We start from the raw sequence: 15,091 nt of genomic DNA on the forward strand, positions 1-15,091 counted from the left end.
TATTTCAGGATGGATCCCAGTATACCCATACCTCATGCAAAACACCAGAGTTTTAAACCGTTTCCCTGGATCACACATACCCATATACGCAATCTCCATATTTCAACACTGGGTACAACTAACTTAGGGTTCTTGTAATTGAAAATCCCATTAAAGCCACAAGAGAGGACATGTCATGAAATCCAGTGTGATAATGCATTCCAAAGAATCACAGACAATGTAGGGTTAAGCAATTTTCCTTCAAACATCTGACTGCATGGATCCCATATAACTTGACTGACAAGCAGAATCTTCCATGGATGCTACAATGAAGATCTTAGCTTGCATTTGTGAAGCAAACATTACACTGCCACCTCTCCTGAATTTCACCTTGGTACTTACCACAAAATTTGATACATAATGTTTGACATAAAATAGCGCTACATCAAGTGGCCACCCAGTAACTTAAGTGTTGGCTATTTCTTTCCAGTGCATTCAGTGTGTTGCTTAAGCTTTGCTCAAGTGTGATTCAACAGTCAAGTAAGAAAGGCATAGTATATCTACTGAGATTTTCTTTATGATAAAATGGTCTAGCTTTTGGAATGGCTGCATAATAGCTTGGTTCGGCTAAACACCACTAACATGTTAAAAGTCACACAAGGTATAAAACTCTTGTTCTCCCGATGCAGTTGGAGGCTTTAGGAAGGTAACAGGCAAGTCCATTGACTGTCACAGATGGAACTGCAACTACTTGGGGGTTTACTTGGATCTAGGCTTTCATACCAGTGCCTATCTATAACATTTCCCATGAGCAGAGCCAGCTGTGTGGATGTGGAGTTTGCTTACTTTCCTGGCCAATTTAACAGCTGGTAGAATCTTACATAAAAACCATTCCAGACATGCACTCAAGAGCCCCCTTCCAAATACATGAAGTACCAAAGATTGTTTTTAGATAAATACAACAATAGGACAAATTCTGATGCAATTACCAAACACAAAAATAAGTCTTGCATATGTTTATTTACTATCACGCAATTGACTCCCAAAAAGCAATGGAGAGGTTCCAGGAAGGAGACGGTTCTGTGGGCAGCAATAAAGTATAAAAGAGGCAAAACCACTTCCATTTCCAAGAAGTTCAGTACCAAAGCATAAAAGAAAATTGAGTGTGGCTGCTGTGAGGAGACTTCTCACACAGCAAACAAGTGAGGCTCTTTGGTACCTGTATCCTCTGTGCTGAGCCATATGTAATAAGAAGCTCTTGTATGTCAACCAGCGCCTCCTGGCACAGGTTTGCCGACGTGGATCAGCCGACCCCAGGCTGCCTCAAAGAGCCTCTGTCCGTGGTGCTTAAACAGTCAACCTCTGATCTGTCAGACCCAGCATACAAACCTATGTCGGCTCACCTACATGTAGTTTACCGTCGCCGTAACCTATAGACAACCCCCTCTTAACCTACAAGAATGGAACAGACCACATTGATGTCACTTTGGAATGGAAAAACACTTCTAGGCACCTGCGTGGATTTTCAACTTTTCACCCACAGCGTAAGACATCCTTCTTTAAGGCCGTGTCGCTTAACAAGATCTTTTTACAGAAACAAAGTCCAAAGTTTTTCTTCTATTTTAGGACTTCCAACACTTGAAAGCATACTGAAGTATTTACAGCAATGCATATTCTTGTAAAAAACAATGTAAGAAATGATGTTCAAATGAAGGTTCTCAAAATCATTATTCTGAAGTCCCATTTTTATAGGTTGTCATGGTTGCTCTCAGTCGCAGGGAACATTAAATCTTTTTAAAAGGGTGCCCCACTTCTGGTTACTATCTCCTCTTAGAATTACAGCAAACAAACCAGACTTCAGGATACACATCGATAATTCTTAGAATATCATGTGGAAACACAAGCTTCACATCTTCTTCCAAGCATTCACAAACCCCAAGACTAGGGCAGAAAATTGGACCACACAAATCAAAACATTTTGTACAGGTATCGCCGATTTGAATTCAGCCCTGACTGCAGTAAGATAATGGTCTTGATCCAAAAAATCCAGTGCTTATTTGACAGACCAGTACATTGATCAGCTGCTGTCAATAAAAAAAGAAACGTGTAATTTCTCAAATTAACTTTTCATCTTTTAGCCATTTATGAATTATTATTTTTTATTGTTGTTACACTGAAGAACCTTTCACTGTCCTTTATTTTTGTAAATACTTAATCAAGTAACCTTTCTTTTTGGAAAAACTGAACAGCTCAAGATTTTGCAGTCAGGGCAAGTTTCTTACCGTGCCTTCAAATTTTTCTATCCATTGCTACATCTATGACTGTACTAAAGCATGTTTTCTTCGAATACAAATACACAAAGCAAACCATGTAACTTTGTGTAACTGTCCTGTTTCCATTTTACACTCTTTTTGAATTTATCAACAGTGATACTGTCTTTTTGATCACTGCCTAGTGCTGTCTCGGAACCAGTCCCACCACAACTTTACTACAAGTATAATGATTCACATTCCTTTCTCATGGACAGTTTCTGACATCTTTCATCTGACTGGAAACATGTTTAACAGATACTTAATAGCTACATATATTTATGTTTAGGACATGCATCAAACTGCAGTCCTAACTGAAATCTTGAATCAATGCACAGCACAGAAGTTAAGGATAGTACATCTATACAGCTACCTATACCTGCCCTCAGCAGAATTTTTTTTTTTTTAATTTCATTATAAAACTGGCTTGGCATGACTACTTTCCATAAAAACCATGTTGATGTTCAAAAAAGAGCCAACCTTAGCAATAAAATTATTAACTAAATTTTGTACCTGTCTTACACTCTTACATCCAGGAAAAAATTTAGGTTGGACACCACTAATAATTCACGATGTCTCATTGTTTTTAATGAATACTAAGGAGGCAAACATTCTTACAGTCTTCCTTTGTTGTATCTGAGTGCAACACTGGTTCTTTCCAAACACAGAAGATGATATTCTTTCTATCTGGCATTATCATCCATTTTTTCTGCACCTGAGAGCTTATCTGAATGATAAAACTTTTAAAATTCAATATTATCTTAAAATCTGTTTTGCTCAGTTTGTAACTCTACCATAGGACAATAAATAAAATATTTTAAATTAAAGTAAAATAAAAGCATTCAAGTCACAGTACTCCAGAACTCAAAATAGTTCCCTTGAAATCTGCTGCTGACTGGTCAGAGATAAAAAGAAGTCTATTACAAGAATTTCAAGTGAAGTGGAGTTGAAAGTGGACCGAATTAAAAAGCAAAATTTATTTTAATGCAACAAAATAAGCTCTAGCATGCCTACACTACTCCTTACGTTACCACAGAATGAAAGGATAAGTAAATTTTCAACCAGAAGAAGCAAAATTATAAAATCAACTGGAAAAAAAACTACACTGTAAATTGTCTTTAACCATCAACAGAAGCAGAGTATATGCATGTAATAACTTAAAAGCAATTTTCGCAGAAAAACACCCACAGGTTTTTATATGAAATTGGTGTCCTGATAGACTGACTGAATCTGAATATCAGGTGAACCCAATTAACCTGATTTGATGCTTGTCCATACTAAGACATTTATTTTGGATGTTACACAAAATCCTTTAGGATACTACACAGAAAATGATAAATAGGCTGTAAAGGTTATAACATTAATTTTACTGTCATTCTCATGCTTTAAGCAGGTATCAAAACAAAAAATCTCATCCTCTGGGAAGGAAGAACTATCTGAAAGTAATTATAGTACTCATTATCATAACAGTATTAAACTAAACCACTATGACCCTAACTGAATTTATTTTTGGTACCATTTTTTAAAAGAACAAAGCTTCTCAATGACAACTGCACCTTCTAATGCAGTGAACATTAGCCCAGGTACTGAAAGAAAGCATTAAATCAAATCTTGTAATTCCATATTAAGCTTAATTATGAATTTTAATTTAAAACTAAGCATGTAAAGAAGTGTTAGTTCAATATTATTATGCAATTTAATTTCAGAAGGAAAACATACTGCTAAAAAGAAAAATTAAATAAGTACAGTTTAGAAAAGACGCTCTCCTAAAAGAAGCCCATGAAATGTCAATTTATATTTCAAAAGCAATTTTATTCATTTTTCACACCTCTTCTTTCACATACTGTGCCATCTTGTAAATGACAGCACCATGCAACCATTATTTCCCAAAATTTAGAAACTTTTCAACAGAAACCAAGTTTCCCAAAAAGCATGAATGAATCATATCAGAGTAACTTCCAGGAAACTCAGCAAAATCTGTTCGTACTTAAAGGCTGAGTTACACTTGAAATAAATTACTAAAACATTGAAGCTATGCAAAAATACTGAGGAAGGTAGAAATGACAAAGACTGACTAGTGTAACACACAAAAACATTTGTTCAAGCAAGTATATTTGCCAAAAGCCTGCAGTGCTTGGCTACTTTATAAAATCAAGCACAAGGCATTAAGCCAATTTGTTTAAAAAATAATAAAAAAAAACCCTTCAAACCCCCAAATCTCAATAAATAAGCAATAGCTGATTTGCATTTCTGAAAACCTGCAAAAATATTCTGCATTTCACTACCCCAATCTTCAGTTGCAGAAGTCTGATTTATTATTTTCAAAATTTTCTATTTTAAATCGTATTTTCACACTAGGATTTAATCCTACATCCTCCTATTCTATATCCAAAGAGATATGCATGTAGGCACAAACAACAGCTTTCTTACAAGAGAAATTACACATTGCTTATGCTTCTATACTTAGGTAATTAATCAGGGAGCAACGTGTGTCCATAGTAGAATTCTTTCGGCTGAGCCCATTAGGTGACTTCAGCAGACAGCCAAAAAGAAACAGAAGCCTTATTGCAACTGGTCACTTTTCAAAGTATAAACCCAGAAGAACCTAAAACCCAGGCTATTTTTAAATTTTTGGTCATCCTATGAGATGGACCAGTCCAAGCGCATTTCCTTAACTTCACACCTTACATGCACTGAATGCCACAGTGGCAACCCTGGACAGGAATTCTTCCCTTCATACTCTGTTAGGTCTTGTATAGAACGGTTGGCTGGCATGCCTACGCTATGCCCATCTGTCAGAGTGGAACTGTGCCTACATGGCAGGTTCTATGCTACTTTCAATAACATGTTGCTGATAATAAAAGCTTATTTATGAAACGACACAGGGCAACTTCAACGTTTGGCTTAAAACAAAAAAAATGAAAAGTGATTGCTTTTCTTGAGGGTATAGATTTTTTGAAATCAACTTCTATGTTTTTTCAATTATATGAATAAGGACTAGGATATATACTGCAAGAAATGAGGATGTTCCACACATCTATTTCTACTATTGCAGAAAACCCAGCATACAGTCTCAGTAATTCTTATTTTGCAACTACAGCTATCTCCAAGACAGCAAATTCAAGGACCTGAGGGAAAATTTACAAAAGCTAAGTTTCTCAAAAGGAAGCCTGGGAGAAGAAAAGGCTAAAGAAGGAGCAATATTGATTCTTCATTTTATGAAATCTATGTATATTAAATAAATTGTAGTTGAACGGTTTTTATGACTGTAAAAAACCCCAACTATTTTCCATTTGAGAAAACAACTCCATTCTGAAAAACTAAAAAAGAAGAGCAAGGAACAGCACAGTTGCTATTATGCCTAATACTAGGCAGTTCCTAGAATGCCAAAATATAACACTTTTTTTTTCCAAATTTCCAATTTAAAATGACAGATAACATTTTATATTTTGCTTAGTAAACACCTTCTCGGTAGTACTGCTTTGAATGCCATGAACTGGAGTCCTGTATAATTTCCACATCTATATTCGGCACCTTTGCCATTATTCTGTATTAAAAGGTCAAAGCTTCTTATTTTAAAACAGCATTGGATCTTACTGTTGTGAAAGTAACTGTGAAATGATGAATCAGTACAAATTGCTACGTTTTGTTCTTTGTTCTGAGGGCAGCTGGAAACAATAGTTCTGGAAAACACAAATTACTAATTTCATTTTTATAAGATACTACATGAAATCTATGCTTTCCATAGTTCTTACAATTTAAATTCAAATTAATGTACTATTTAAAAAAAAAATATCAAGAAACAGAAACATCTAGGACTCCTACTTGGCAATGGCTGCTCCAGAATTTACTTTAAAATTCAAACTCTGCAATTCCTTCTACTCCTCTTGCCCTACACCCATTTTATCCTAGTCCTAAACTAAGCACTAATTTATTGTTTGGGTCCAAACTGCTAAGAAGTTTTCCAGGATTCTCAATAATGCAGTTTCGTAAGACAGACTCAGCTGTCAAAAAATAGCTCACAGTTCTGTTAGCAATATGTAATTTCATATATAGTGGAAGTGCAGTACACCATTATGGTTTTCAGTTTGCAATGCCCAATTAAATTGTAAGACTTTTTGATTTTGCTCTTGTTCCTAATTAATCAGAATTTGGGGGTTGGAAGGGACCTTGTAAGGTCACCTAGTCCAACCCCACTGCAATGAGCAGGGACAGCTTCAACTAGATCAGGTTGCTCAGAGCCCCGTACAACCTGTAATAACTGTTTTGGTCTAATAAGGACAGAATACATAATTTATCTTTCACTATGTATCTGTTGCAGTATATTAGCTTTCTTTTCAGATAAACATCATCAGAAATACTAACCAGTGATTTCATTGCAGTTATAATAAAACTTACATAGCTTTAGACAAACATCTGCAGTTGTGCACACAGGTACTCACATAATCATTCAGACTGGCAGCAACCATGATAGGTGTCCTGGTTTCAGCCAGAATAGAGTTAATTTTCTTCACAGAAGCTAGTGTGAGGCTGTGTTTTGGATTTGGGATGAGAAAATGTGGATAATGAGCTGATGTTTTGAGTTGTTGCTAAGTAGTCAAGGACAGTCCAGCTTCTCATGCTGGCCTGACAGCAAAAAGGCTGGGGGTGCACGGGAAGCTGGGAGGGGACACAGCCAGGACAGCTGACCCAGGCTGGCCAAAGGGATATTCCATACCATATGACGTCATGCTCAGTATATAAAGCTGAGACAAAGAAGAAGGAAGGAGTGGAGGGACGTTCGGAGTGATGGTGTCTGTCTTCCCAAGAAACCATTACACGTGATGCAGCCCTGCTTCCCTGGAGATGGCTGAACACCTGCCTGCCCATGGGAAGGGGTGAATGAATTCCTTGTTTTGCTTTGCTTGTGTGCGCGGCTTTTGCTTTACCCATTAAACTGTCTTTATCTCAAACCATGAGTTTCCTCACTTTTACTCTTCCGATTCTCTCCCCCATCCCACTGTGGGGGAGTGAGCGAGTGGCTGCGTGGGGCTTAGTTGCCGGCTGAGGCTAAACCATGACCCTAGGTCATCCCGTCCAACTTCCCTGCTTAAAGCAGGGTTAACACTGGGCTTAGAGCTTTGTCCAAATAGGTCTTCGGAACCTCCAACCTCAACAAATACCCTTCAGAAACCAAATTATATTTACCACTTGACAAAAAAGGATAGCCTGAAAATCACACTAACATGGGGTTTATGTACATAGGACAGATTGTTCCAGCAATCCCTGCTGCAATGCTCTTACCACATTTCAGAATTAGCTAAAAAAGTACTCAAAAAACCCTTCCTGTATTTGAAGCTATACTGAAGGCTTAAAGTAAAATTTGACTGAGTGGCAGAGAACAAAGATATTTTATAATAAATTACCATATATACTTTTTATTTACTTGCCCTTACTCTACAGATATACAGGTTATTTCAAAGAGTAGAATGAGGTTAATGTACGACAAAGGTACCAACCAAAATAATTAAAGATGACTAACGGAAAGACCAAAACCACTACTTTTATCTTAGGTGCTTTTTTCCCTCTTCCTCAATTTTGGCATCTGAGGAATAAACTGTTATTGGTAGAATAACGATAATTTTCTGGTGAAAATCAAGTTTTAGGATTCTGCTAATTATCAGCTTAGACTAAATAAATAACCAGCCAGGACTGCAATGCTGAAAGGAGAGCAAGTGTTCTGTTTTCTTAATGTGGTAGTCCTAACATATTTTAGAGATATTTGATACCTCAGAACTTACTTGCACATAGTCAAAACGTATTTGAATGTCTCAGACAACACAGCCCTAAAATTTCCATTAATAATTTAAAGATATGAAAAGAGTACAGCACATCCACCTGCATGATCTGATGGACTTAAGTTTGAAACTTGGCTCTAATGTCTACACAGAATCATAGCTGGCGCTTAAATGATGTAAAGACTAGACAAGAAACAATCAATCCCTAATCATTTCTTCTATTTTGACTATGGAATATTGGGTTATTTGGACACTAACCTGAATCCCTCAGATAAAAATTATTGTTTCATTCATGAAGAATTCTGTACAAGGTTTTTATTATTTTAAAAAAGTCTGGGCATGTTGTTAATGTTCTACTAAGAAGAAGGGCAACCAACAGCTGACAAAAAGAAAAAAACCACTCCAAATATTGCAAGGTGAATTGCCTTCGCAATTCTGACTCAGATAATATAATTCTTTCTGACTTTACAGCTGCAAACTTGAGCGCAGTATTAAATTTTGCCATGGTACTAAGTCATAGAATAGTTTGGGTTAGAACGGACCCTGAAAAGTCATCTAGTCCAACCCCCCTCCAATGAGCAGGAACATCTTCAACTATATCAGGTTGCTCAGAGCCCCATCCAGCCTGACCTGGAATGTTTCCAGGGATGGGGCATCTCCCACCTCTCTGGGCAACCTGTGCCAGGGTTTCACCACCCTCATTGTCAAAAATTTCTTCCTTAGATCTAGTCTGAATCTACCCTCTTTCAGTTTAAAACCGTTACCCCTTGTCCTGTCGCTACAGGCCCTGCTAAAATGTCTGTCCCCATCTTTCTTATGAGCCCCCTTTACGTACTGGAAGGCTGCAAGAAGGTGTCCCCAGAGCCTTCTCTTCTCCAGGTTGAACAACCCCACCCCTCTCAGCCTGTCGTAACAGGGGTTCCATCCCTCTGATCATTTTGGTGGCCCTTCTCTGGACCTGCTCCAACAGGTCCATGTCTTCCCTGTGCTGAGGGCTCCAGAGCCAGATGCAGTACTCCAGGTAGGGTCTCCCCAGAGCACAGTAGAGGGGCAGAATCACCTCTCTTGACCTGCTGGCCATGCTTCTTTTTGATGCAGCCCAGGATACAGTCGGCCTTCTGGGCTGCAAGCGTGCATTGCTGGCTCACGTCCAGCTTTTCATTGCCCAGTTCCCCTAAGTCCTTCTCGGCAGGGCTGGTCTCGATTCCTTCATCCCGCAGCCTCTGTTGATACTGAGGGTTGCCCCAATCCTGTGCTTGGCCTTGTTGAACCTCATGAGGTTCACATGGGCCCGTTCCTCAAGCTTCTCCCAGTCCCTCTGGATGGCATCCCATCCCTCACGCATGTCAACCCCACCACTCAGCTTGGTGTTGTCTGCAAACTTGCTGAGGATCGCCTTGATCCCACTATGTCATTGATGAGGGTATTAAACTATACTGTTCCCAGTACGGACCCCTGAGGGACATCAGTCATCACTGAGCTCCATCTGGACATTGAGCTGTTGACCACTACCCTCTGGATGTGACCATCCAACCAATTCCTCATCCACCCAATAGTCCACCCATCAAAGCCCCATCTCTCTCCAATTAGAGGGAAAGATGTTGTGGGGAACCGTGTCAAAGGCCTTACAGACGTCCAGATAGACAATATCGGTAGCTCCTCCCTTGTCCACTGATATGGTCACTCCATCATAGGAGGTTCATGTGTTGGTCAGGCAAGACTTGCCCTCGGTGAAACCATGCTGGCTGTCTCGAATAATCTACCTGCCCTCCATTTGCCTTAGCATAGCTTCTAGGAGGATCTGTTCCATGATCTTCCCAGGTGAGTCTGACAGGTCAATAGTTCCCAGGGTCTTCCCTGCTACCCTTTTTAAAAATGGGTACAATCTTTCCCTTTTTCCAGCCACCAGGGAGACTTTCCAAATACCATGAAGAGTGGCTTGGCAACTACATCAGCCAATTCCCTCACGATTCTAACTAAACGAGCATCATCTAAGTTGTTTCTCTAAGAATTTCCATTATAGAGTTTCTTTAAAAGTCAGATAAGACAGTTTTCAGTCAGAAAGCTACATTCTGACATTTACGATATTTGTGCTGCAATATCCCCCATACAAAAAATACACTTAATTTTAAAAAGTAGCTTAGCTTCAATGTGTTTTATTCACAGACTCAAGCAGAACAAGCATTCAAGAACTGAAAAAAAAAAAAATAATAGAAGGAGCTTACTATTAGATGGCATAAAGGACAAAGTGAGAAGGCAAACCTATGACTGTGCCTGATCAAGCAATAAATGAGCTCGGCAAATATGGTATGTATTGCCAGCATGATAAAATTGAAATTGCCTATCAACTAACGACTTTTAAGACAAAGACCCCCCAAAAAAGGTTCACCTGCAAAACACACATTTCTAATGCAGAAGTTAAAGAAACAAAGAAGATAAAAAGGGTATTAGTACCAAAAAAAAAAAAAAAAGTAACACTGCCCAGTGCCTAAGACCAATCAAAGCACACTAGACTCTAAGGCCTAATTTCTCTCAAAGAAAAAAGCTCTTGATACAAATTATACACTGGAATATTTAGTTTCTTACGTTGAAGGAAAAGGCCTATTTTCTTCAGATAAACTCAAAAAAGTCCTCTAAATTCTACAGAATAATTCACTTGAGAATGTGTAACTATTGTGAGGCACAGCTGGTCCTTGCAGATTGCCCTGTACTGAAAAATATACCAGATAACGAATCAGGTGTTGTACCAAGAACTCTTTCAACTGTTTTGGTGCTACACTGATCCTGCCCCCAAACTTTGCCTCTAACACTGCTAACCTAAACTGTGTTTCAGGGCTAAGGACCCTTTTTTCTTGATAGCTGAGTGCCCAGTACACTTTAAGAACATGTATACTTTTAATCCCAGCAATGCAAATATAATAGTTGAATTTTCTTAATGATGGTGAATATGAAAAACATTGCCCAACTATGAATTATATCCTATGTCTCCCAAACATGATCCTGTTCACCAAAAAAGATTATGTACTTAATAGATCACACTTCAAAAAACCTGTAAAAATCTAATGACTGGCATAAGCAACTTAAATCCTATGACTTCCACCTTTACTGCCTCCTAAGCATATAATAAACTACTTCACACTGGAAGAATCATCAAATATTAAGTTTATAAGTTAGAACATAATCTCACTGAAACATCCTCATAAAACTCAGAGTTTCAAGTTTAGTGCAAAAATTAAAAGGTCACATTTTATATAATTTCTGTGACAGTAAGTTAAGTTTTAACGAATATTGCATGTTTTATACTTGTAGATAAAAAGAATTCCCAACACACAACCAATATAGTCAAAATCATCTTGAAAAATTAAAGGCAGTTGAACTTTCACAGCTGAAGAAGTGGACTACAGCTGCAGAACCCGTGTGAAACCTGCAGCAAGAGAAGCAATCGCCCAGCTGCGTGCTGAGCACATGCAGAGGAGGCAGCATCCACCCTCCCTGCTGCTGCTATGCCCAAACTATTTCATACAGACCAAAGCAGAGAAGTTCAGCTGTTTGCCTGCATTCTTTGCTTGGTCATATCCCTCTCATTTTCTGGGAAAGGACTGCCACTGCTTCAATGGATTCTCCTGCACAGAATACCCCAATTCCCCAGTTGGGAGCTCCTGGAGGTCTGATCCAACTGATGAAGCAACTGCTGGGCCAAAGTGATTGATATATCATTTATTTTAAGAACAATCAGAGCATAACAGAGTGTATTTTCTAGTGAATCTGGTATAAACACATTTCTTAATTTAGATGTTAATTAATAATCAACTTTAGATTTAGATTTTAGATAGACAAAAATATTCTATAGGTTTATCTAGATTTGGTGACATTGCTTGATTGATTAACACCCAGAAGCAACGTATAATAGCAGCTGTTGTTCAAACTGGTATGCCATTCACCATGCAGTATACGGGACATTTGCAAGACAAAGTGTATATCCATATTCCATTATTTACTTAAATGATTCTTTTTTGGCAGGATTTATTACTGTCTGTCAGCACAATGTTACTGATGAAACACACCTTTTTATTACAAAAACTTTCACACAGATAAACATACAAAAAAAGAATAAATCAAAGTTTAACCTGTCCTAGTTCACTGCCTTCACTCACTTATCTTTGTGCAAATACTTCTTGCCAATATAATTTTCATTTTTGTATCCACCACCCTGTTTGTTGTTTGAAAAATGTTAAAGACACAGAGCTTCAAAGACTATCAGGCATACTTAATTAAGTGTCCTCAAAACATGTTCATGGAGAAAAAATGTGAAATAAACATGTCAAAATTATTCCTGGCCACTGTCCAGCAACCAGCTGTGGTGCTCAGACTACGCTAACCCTGGGAACATTTTTCTTTCTCTATGGGCCTCCAGCTTTGCCTTCTGTTCCTAAGGATATTTGTATTCCTAATTCATTCAGTTAAATCTCAAACTAAGGAAGACCAAGCTGAATTAGTACTTCAAGAGAAAATTAACCATAACCAAGCTTTTAAAGCAACTAGGCTTTTGTGGTTTGACACACTGTGCCTTTTCATTAATTTCCTATAAAAAAAACATGCTGTGGGACACCTATACTGCTTGAGTCACGTCAAGTCTTCAAATTCTAACACTCAAGTTCTACTCACTGAGGGTAATTAAATAACCAAACAACTTTTTTTTTTTTTTCCAGTAGTGGCATGAATTCCTACATATGGCCAAATTCAAACTTTGGCAGTCATATTCAGTCTCTCTACACTTCAGTGGAGTTTTAAGTATTTGAGAGACTGCTCAAGTATGCACAGACAAGGCTACGAAAGGCAAAGCTCACCTGGAGTTGCAACTTGCAAGGGACGGGAAAGGTGACAAGACTTCTGCAAGTACACCAGCAACAAAAGAAAGTCTAAGGAAAATGGGAGCCTAATGCTTAATGGAGAAGGGGCCCAGGTGACAGAAGGCATGGAAAACATTACCAACAGCAGATGAAGATGCGGTTCAGTAAGAGAATACAACCGGACATGTACATACCCACAGGATCAGAATGATGTATCCAAGGGAGCTGAGCTCTGGTCAGCGTCACTGCAAGGATGCACTCCATCATCTTTTAAAAGCCATGGCAGCAAGGGAGATTCCCAAAGACTGGAAAACAGCACACAGCACACCAATCTTCAAGACAGGCTAGAAAGAAGATCTGGGGAACTACAAGCCAGTCCACAGACGGGCTATGGAGCAAAGCCCCCTTGAAACCATTTTCAGCCATGTGAGGGACAGGGAGAAGGCTGGGAACAGCCAGCAGAGATTTATGACAGGTAGATCATACGCCACTAACCTAACTACTTTCTGTGATGAGAAGGCTAGTCCTGTGGATAAAGTGAGGGCAGTGGGTGTTGTTCATCTTGACTTTATGAAGGTCTTTGACATGGTGTCCCACAGTATCCTCACAGCCACAGTGGTGAGGTATCTATTGGAAAGTGGATGATAACGTGCATGGAAAACTGGCTGGACTGTCAGGCTAAAGGGTGGTGGTGATCAGTGGTATAAAATTCAACTGGCAACCAGCTACCAGCAGTATGCCTCTGGGATCAGTCCTGGGGCCAACACTGTTGAACATCTTTATTAATGACCTGGATAATGCAGTAGGGTGCACTCCTAGCACATCTGCAGCTGATATGAAATTGCAAGCTGGATGGCATGGCCTCTTTCAGAAGGACCTAGACAGGCTGGAGTAAAGAGCTATCAGAAATCTGTGAAATTCAACAAGGGCAAAGGCAAATTGCAAGCAACTTTCCATGGAGTAATGCCATGCAACAGTACAAGGTAGGGGCTCGCTTGCCCATTCTGATCAGCATTAATTATGCAATTCTTCTTTAAATCTTCACTGACGACATACTACTATCTGCCTTTTCAAGGTTCTCACATTATACTTTCTAAATTTGGGCACATTAGTTCCCCTTCCCCTCCAGCCTTCTAGCATTTCTTGGTTGTTCCATGATTTGTTAAAACTCAAAATTGATAATTCACATAGCTTCTAAGCTTTTTTTTTAACTATCTGTAGGTGTCAGTGCAGCAGATTTAAAAACATTTAATGTTAATAGTTGCTAGTGCAGTGATAATATGTTCTTTCCATCTCTAATGATGGAGGAGGTGAGATGTAGAAGCATAATCCAGCCTTTTTCTGAATACAGAACATAATATTTATTGAATATTTACGCTTTTTTCTGCACAGCAGAAATTTATCATCCTTGCCCATTATTGGACTTCTATCATTACTAAGCTTTTGTATACTTCAAGAACACCCTCTATATTTAAAGAGCTCTATTGTACTCTACTGCCCACAGATTTTTATTAATATCTTTACCTCCTTAACCATCTTGAAGCCATGTAGTGCTTGCCATCATCAGCTCCCCATCCTTTCAACTGTATTGCTAACTTCATTCCCTTTCTTACCTTGTTTTAACCAAACAAATCATGTTTCCTAAGAGAAGAATTGCTCTGGGAGTATCTAAATGAGTAAGCAACTGTCAAGTTAGTCAGAGTCTTATGCTCAAGTATACCTTGCTTTTAAAGTTTGCGCTTGTTTTAAAAATTAAAGTAGGAGATATGCACATGCAGAACTTGTTCTTGCCTCCTAACATGCATAGGTCACAGTTCCCAACACATCTGCACTATTTATTCTACATGCATCAGAAAGAAAACCTGTACAGAAGCAACGAGAATCATGTGGCTTTTATTTGTTAGAAAACTGTCTCATATATATATATATATATATATATATGTATGTATGTATGTATGAAGAAGTATTTTAGAAGCATCAAAAATTGATCAGTGGCCACTTGATTTATCAGCACAAACTCCCCATTCATGCAACACGCTGAATTCTCCTAATTTTCCTTTATTCAATACAGAAAGTTTTAAAAGAACTACTCATGCTTCTAGGATCTGAATTACATTTATAAAAAGCCTCCAATATATTTTGTCAGTGAAAACACTAGCACAGTACCACTTCACTT

The sequence above is a fragment of the Phaethon aethereus genome, assembly GCF_964289735.1.
Source record: "Phaethon aethereus genome assembly, chromosome: 2".
In the NCBI taxonomy this organism is placed as follows: Eukaryota; Metazoa; Chordata; class Aves; order Phaethontiformes; family Phaethontidae; genus Phaethon; species Phaethon aethereus.